Source organism: Myotis myotis, unplaced genomic scaffold (genome assembly GCF_014108235.1).
Source record: "Myotis myotis isolate mMyoMyo1 unplaced genomic scaffold, mMyoMyo1.p scaffold_m19_p_64, whole genome shotgun sequence".
Classification (NCBI taxonomy): domain Eukaryota; kingdom Metazoa; phylum Chordata; class Mammalia; order Chiroptera; family Vespertilionidae; genus Myotis; species Myotis myotis.
Window position 1 is genome coordinate 165,698 of NW_023416373.1, and position 7,065 is coordinate 172,762.

General features: G+C 45.0%; 1 non-coding gene across 1 annotated transcript; it reads left to right on the forward strand.

The window, feature by feature from the left end:
• The first annotated feature begins 6,522 nt into the window (after window positions 1–6,522).
• TRNAL-CAA lies at window positions 6,523–6,626 on the forward strand. The gene is made up of 2 exons: window positions 6,523–6,560; window positions 6,581–6,626. It is a non-coding gene; the product is annotated as a tRNA-Leu (tRNA).
• Window positions 6,627–7,065: the final 439 nt, after the last annotated feature.

The following is a 7,065-nucleotide window of genomic DNA, read 5'->3' on the forward strand; positions in this document are numbered from 1 at the left end:
TGTAATGATGTTTACTTTGAATTTATATTAGTTCACACAAACACTCCATCCATGCTTTTGTTCCGGTCCTCCGGTCCAGTTTAAGAACCCATTGTGGCCCTCGAGTCAAAAAGTCTGCCCACCCCTGATCTAGATAATAGTGTTGTAATGTACCCCACGAATCACACAAGGACGCCTCACAAAGTCGAATTAAGGAGTCACATTTCTTCCAAATCTGGGACTACGAGGGGGCATTTCGCTTTCCCAAATCTCGGTGTCCTCCCAGCCCCAACATCAGATTTATAGGCAGAGATCACAAAGGTATTGATTACATCCCAGGGTTTGGAATGAGGACCCTGGTTTGCACAAAGCAGTTACAGAAGCAAGATTGAGCCGATTAGTTATCTACAAAGATTAATTATAGTTTGGGGTCTTGGGACCACTGAGTTGACAGGGACACATTATCTGGAACCCTCAGGTCTTGGGATAATTGTGCTGTCCTGGTTCCCAGGTACAGAGGAATGTGCTTTCTAAAACCAGTATGACCACAACCAATGGGGTATTCACATTACAATCAATAAGGCATTCAATCGAATGGGATGATTTATATATTCAGAAAATCAAAGTAACTTTTCTATTGTTAAACAAAGCAAATAAGTACAGAAGCCAAACAGCAGGGTTAAAATTAAACTATAGTTTCTACCTGAGATGATTGCTACCATACTTCAATAGTATGGGATGTAAATGCCAAACCCATTTTGGGGTTGTGATACACAAAATAATGTAATAGAAAAAGAAAAGAGCCCTAGCCAGTTTGGCTCAGTGGGTAAAGCGTCAGCCTGTGGACTAAAGAGTCCAGGGGTTCGACTGTGGGTCAAGGGCACATGCCTGGGTTGTGGGCTTGGTCCCCAGTAGGGTGGGGTGTGGGAGGCAGTCGATCAGTGATTCTCACTGATTTTTCTATCTCTTCCTCTCCCTCTCTGAAATCAATAAAAATATATATATATATTTTTATTAATTAAATCTTTATTGTTCAGATTATTACATTTGTTCCTCTTTTTCCCCCCCATAACTCCCCTCCACCCAGTTCCCACCCCACCCTCCTCCCTCACTCGGCACCCACTGTCCTCATCCATAGGTGCACGATTTTTGTCCAGTCTCTTCTTGCATCCCCCTCACCCCTTGTATTATTTAGGCGGGCCGATTCCACCTCTGACAGAGAGCAAACTCCCTTGGGAAGAGAACCCAAGAATAGCCAGTCTACTCCCTTTCTATGCCCCTGATTCTATTATAATCACCAGTTCATTCTGTTCATCAGATTATTCACTTGATTTTCAGATTCACTTGTTGATAGATGTGTATTTGTTGTTCATAATTTGTATCTTTACCTCTTTCTTCTTCTTCCTCTTCTTAAAGGATACCTTTCAGCATCTCATATAATACTGGTTTGGTGGTGATGAACTCCTTTAGCTTTCCCTTATCTGTGAAGCTCTTTATCTGGCCTTCAATTCTGAATGATAGCTTTGCTGGATAAAGTAATCTTGGTTGTATGTTCTTGACATTCATCACTTTGAATATTTCTTGCCACTCCCTTCTGGCCTGCAAAGTTTCTATTGAGAAATTCGTAGCTGACATTCGTACGGGTACTCCCTTGTAGGTAACTGAGTTTCTTTCTCTTGCTGCTTTTAAGATTCTCTCTTTGTCTTTTGCTCTTGGCATTTTAATTATGATGTGTCTTGGTGTGGTCCTCTTTGGATTCCTTTTGTTTGGGGTTCTCTGCGCTTCCTGGACTTGTAAGTCTATTTCTTTCACCAGGTGGGGGAAGTTTTCTGTCATTATTTCTTCAAATAGGTTTTCAATGTCTTGCTCTCTCTCATCTTCTGGCACCCCCATAATTCGGATGTTGGTACGCTTGAAGCTGTCCCAGAGGCTCCTTACACCATCTTCGTATTTTTGGATTCTTTTTTCATTTTGCTTTTCCAGTTGGGTGTTTTTTGCTTCTTCGCATTTCAAATCTTTGACTTGATTCTTGCGCTCCTCTGGCCTGCTGTTGGGAGTCTGTATAATATTCTTTATTTCAGTCAGTGTATGCTTAATTTCTAGTTGGTTCTTTATCACAACCTCGAGGGTCTCATTAGATTTCTTGTAGATCTCATTAAGTTTATCAGCAGTTTCTAGAAAATTCTTGAAAACCCTTAAAAGTGTGGTTTTGACTCTATATCTAGTAGTTTGCTTTCCTCCATTTCTGTCATTTGTGTCCTTTTTCTTTGTCTCCGCATTTTTTATGCTTCCCTGTGTTGATAGAGTGGTTTTCTGTGCTGAGTGTCCTCTAGGGCCCAGGGGTTCAGCCTCCCCAATTACCTGAGGTGGACACTCTTGGTGTACTCCCTTGTGGTCTTTGTGCACAGTCTTGTTGTAGTGAAGCCTTGATTGTTGTAGGTATCACTGGGAGGAATTGACCTCCAGGCCAATTGGCTGTGAGAATCAGCTGTGTCTGCAGTGGGAGAACTTCTGTGCTGGAGACACCCCTCTGGGGCAAGACTTGCTTCAATGGGGCTTTGGTGCTCACTGAGTCTGCCCCCTGAGTGTGTCCTTTATGGTTCCACGGAGCTGCAAACTGGATGGTCCTACTCTGACCTCTGGGTTTCCTGGCTCCTGGATCTCTAGGGAGGTGCTAATCTAGCCTTTGCCTGAGGCTATCCAGTAAAAGCCTCCCTGCAGAGCTTGGGTGGGGCAGGTCCCACGGGATCAACAGGGCGGGGTTAGCAGTTATGGTTGCTCTCAGTCCTGCCCTCAGAGGCTCTGCTTCTCAATGTCCTGGTAATCGCTGCAAGCCTCTTGGAGAGAAAGCTGCCCTTGAGTTCTGACCGATGCCAGACAGTCCCGCTTCTCCCATATGAGTCTGGGTCCCTAGAGACTCACCCGGAACTGAAGCTCAGAGTCTGAGACTCCCTCCCAATTGAAAACGACAACCGTGCCCTCAGCCGCTAGCCCGCTCCGCATGCACCTCCGCACCTTAGTATTTTACTTCTGCACTGCACTTCCTCTGAGTCTCGGTATGCTTTTCTCTTTCCTTCTAGTTGTAGAATTTCCACTCAGCCAGCCTTCCTGTGGTTCTGGATGATGTCCGTTCCGTCTTCTGTCTTTTAGTTGTATTTTTGAAGTGTTTGTTCGAGGCAGCAAACTCTGGTGTTTATCTATGCCACCATCTTGGTTTCCCCCCAAATATATATATATATATATATATATATATATATATATATATATATATATATATATTTAAAAAGAAAAATTTATTTTAGTGTAGTGAGGTTTCATATTTTTCAACCTACACATTAAAAAAAAACTAAAGAAGTATATAAAAAATAGTAATAGATGCTTTTTATGAGGTTATTGATGCCCCCCTACTCCACCTCGTTTTGCATCTGCACTTTGGAAATCTCAAAGCACACACAAAAATGAAGAAAATATTCAGTACTATGTCTCAAATTCAACAACAATATATGCCAATCCCACTTTGAATATAGCTTCATCTCAATTTTCACCCCACTCCTGTTATTGAAAACTAGAGACCCGGTGCACAAATTAGTGCACCAGTGGGGTCCCTCGGCCTGGCCTGTGGGATTGGGCCAAAACTGGCTTTCCACCATCCCCTGAGGGGTCCCAGATTGCAAGAGGGAGCAGGCCAGGCTGAGGGACCCCACCGGTGCATGATCAGAGCTGGGGAGGGACCACGGGAAGGCTCCAGGGCTAGTCTTGCTCAGTCCCGAACAGCAGAACCCCAGCAGCAAGCGAACCAACTGGTTGGAGCGTCTGCCCCCTGGTGGTCAGTGGATGTCATGGTGAGCAGCCTGAGCATATCATTAACACATATGCTTTGATTGGTTGAACAGATGACCACATAACTGGACACTTAACATATTAGGCTTTTATTACATAGGATTATTTAGGGGGCTTTTCAAAGTTTCTCTTGTAATATTTTCATGAAAAGGCAAGTCCTATTGCACAGTAAATATTGTTAGTAAATAGTAAAATATTTGCATGTTTAATTACATCTCAGAAATCCTTATCCCAGAAAGGACTTCAAACAGTTTACAACATAAAGTGAAATAAGGTAAAAGGAGTTTAATATGCATAAAGGAACAGAGAAATAAGGGTGGGACAAAAAATGACCAGTAATAAAAGTGACTGTATCACATGATAACATTATAAAGGCAGTAAATGTGGGCCAGGGTTTGGTTTTTAAAGATTGACATTCGACCCTTGTTAATTTTATAGCTCGTAGTTTTTATGAGATGTTGAAGGGACTTAATAGGATTCTTATTAGTAAAAGGAACTTCTGTCTGGATTCTTGGTAAATGGAAACTATTGCAAAAGTTTATCTTTCATATAATGAGTTTAACAGATCAATAAGGGAAGATGAACACCTCAATACAAATTAGGTAAAACAAGTCCTGTAACAGGAATGTTGAACCTCATTAATGAACGCAAATAACAATGCCTCACCATTTTCACCCATTTTACTGTTTTTTATAGTATTCTGTGCCGATCAAGTTTGGGGTACCTAAATTGTTTCAAATTTTTAGGTAAGAAATTGGCCTGTATTTATTAAAAGCATTTAAAACTAGATAAACTTTGATATAGTGATTTCACTTCTAGAAATTTGAGGAAATAATTGCCAGTATCTGAAAATATTTATCTAAGCAAGCATGCTCTTTAGAGTATTGATCATGAAAATGAAAATTTAGAAATAACCCAGTTTCAAAACCATTTCAATATGGGAAATCTGCAGCACTTTGCAAGTAGGAAAAAAATGCCACTAATTATAAATTTGAAGAGGTTACTCTTGCAATGTCAGGAGTACCTTAAAGAAAATACAGTACATTTGAAGCATAGCAACCTCTATTTTGTAAAAACTGCTGTTTGAAATTTCCACTAGACACAGACAGTCCTCTGTTCTGTGAGTTAATCCTGCTGTGACTGGCTTCTGTGAAACACGCCTGCTCTCAGGATAGGGAAAATAAGCCCAGCTGTCTGACCTGCAGGCCGCTCCGCTGCCGTCCTAGCTACCCCCCATGCCAGGTGTCTCTTAGTTATCTGTACTCAAGGCTACTGAACTGTGTTGTACTCAAGGCTTCCTGCGAGAGACCTGGTAAGCACATATAGGGCTCTTTTGAAAACTTGCAAAAGGGACTGGAAGCCCCATACTTAGGAGACAAAGACATTAGAAAAATATAAAAAGGGAAAGCTTCCTCCATGTTCTTGCTCAGACTCTGGAAGCAATATTCCTCTGACCCTGCTGGTGTAAAAAAGACTCCAAATAGCCCTCGCCGGCTTGGCTCACTGGCTAGAGTGTTGCCCTGCGAACCGGAAGGTCCCAGGTTCCTCTCTGGTCAAGGGCACGTGCCCTGGTTGTGGGCTCCATCCTGGGACGTGCAGGATGCAGCCAATCCATGATTCTCTCTCATCATGGATGTTTCTGTCTCTCCCTCTTCCTTCCTCTCTGAAATCAATAAAAATGTATTTTTAAAAAAATATATTTTATTGATTTTTTACAGAGAGGACGGGAGAGGGATGGAAAGCCAGAAATATCAAAGAGAGAGAAACATCAATCAACCAAGGTACATGCCCTTGACTGGAATCGAACCTGGGACCCTTGAGTCCGCAGGCCAATGCTCTATCCACTGAGCCAAACCAATAAGGGCGGTAAAAATGTATTTTTTAAAAAAAGACTCCAAATTAATTTGGCTTGTTAAGGCGTCTTATGTTCATCTCTCTGTTACAATATAACGCATTATTTATTTTCCATGCAGAAAAGAGCCCTAACCTTTACCTTACTGAAAGGGAAGGGAACACCTTTGTGTTCATAAATACAGAAAATAACCCATCGGGACAAAATCTACTTAAAACTCCCAAATTGGTGTTTCTATTCCCGAACTCACGACCCAAATACAGCCGCTGAACCCGGGCGGCGTGTTGGGGTGCCTGCGGGGGGCGCCGTCCGCTCAGAGGGCCGCTCCCCGCTCAGTTCCTGCTGTGGGAGGGTCTGCGAGAGGCGGGGCTCTGGAGGGGCGGGGGGAGGGGGCTCTGCGCGGGGCGGGGCCACGCCCTGAGAAGCCCTGGGTGTCCCCGGGCCACCGGCTGTGCCCTGGCCGCTTTCCGCGCCCGAGAAACTTCTCCTGGAGCCGCAAAGCAGTTCTGGGCGCAAAAGAAACGTAAACAAACGAGAAAAACGGGGCCGTAGACTAGGGGTCACGTGTTTTCACTGTTGTTCAGATAAAGAACCCCCGGGAGGCTCAGCCCGGCTCCCCTCCCTCCCGCCGGCCCTGGGCGGTCACCCCTCTCGGGGGCAGCCTAAGGCCCTGACGCCCGCGCTCACTGGTCCGCAGTCACCTGCTTCTGCTCCCGCCGGCCGTCCTCTCCCTCCTGCCGGCGGCTTCGTCACGGTCCGCGCCGCCCTTCTGCTTCCGGGCTGCGCGTGGTGCCGGCAGGGAGGGGAGTCCCGCATTTACTTGAGTAAGAAGTCCGTCTACGGCTGCTGGTGTCAGGATGGCCGAGTGGTCTAAGGCGCCAGACTCAAGCTCCGCTTCCCTGCTGGGGATTCTGGTCTCCGAATGGAGGCGTGGGTTCGAATCCCACTTCTGACACAAGGCTTTTTTTTTCACCCCCTTATTTTTTAATAATATCTGAGCATAATGCATTAACACCTTACTAGCTCATACTGTTAAAAAGTGCGTTTAGAAGATTTTTCACAGGAACTGTTAACACCGAGACGACTCAAAGAGGAATCACCGAGTATTACTGATACTTGGAAGCCGCGAGGCGGGGCAAAGATGCTTAATAAAGAACAGGTTACTAGCGAGTGACTTCTCGGAAGCACCGCGAGGTCAGCTGGAACCGCAGGAGCTGGGGGAGGGGGCGAGCCTGTGCTGTGCTGTTTCTCCGCTTGGCTGTCCCAGGACCCCTGAACATCTCCTCGCGTTTACCGCCAGCCCCACCCCCTCTGTCTCTGGCAGTGCCATGGCGAAAGAAGCCCCACACAGGTCTCCTGTTTCTGTGCTTTCAAAAGACACGAAACTAGTTCTC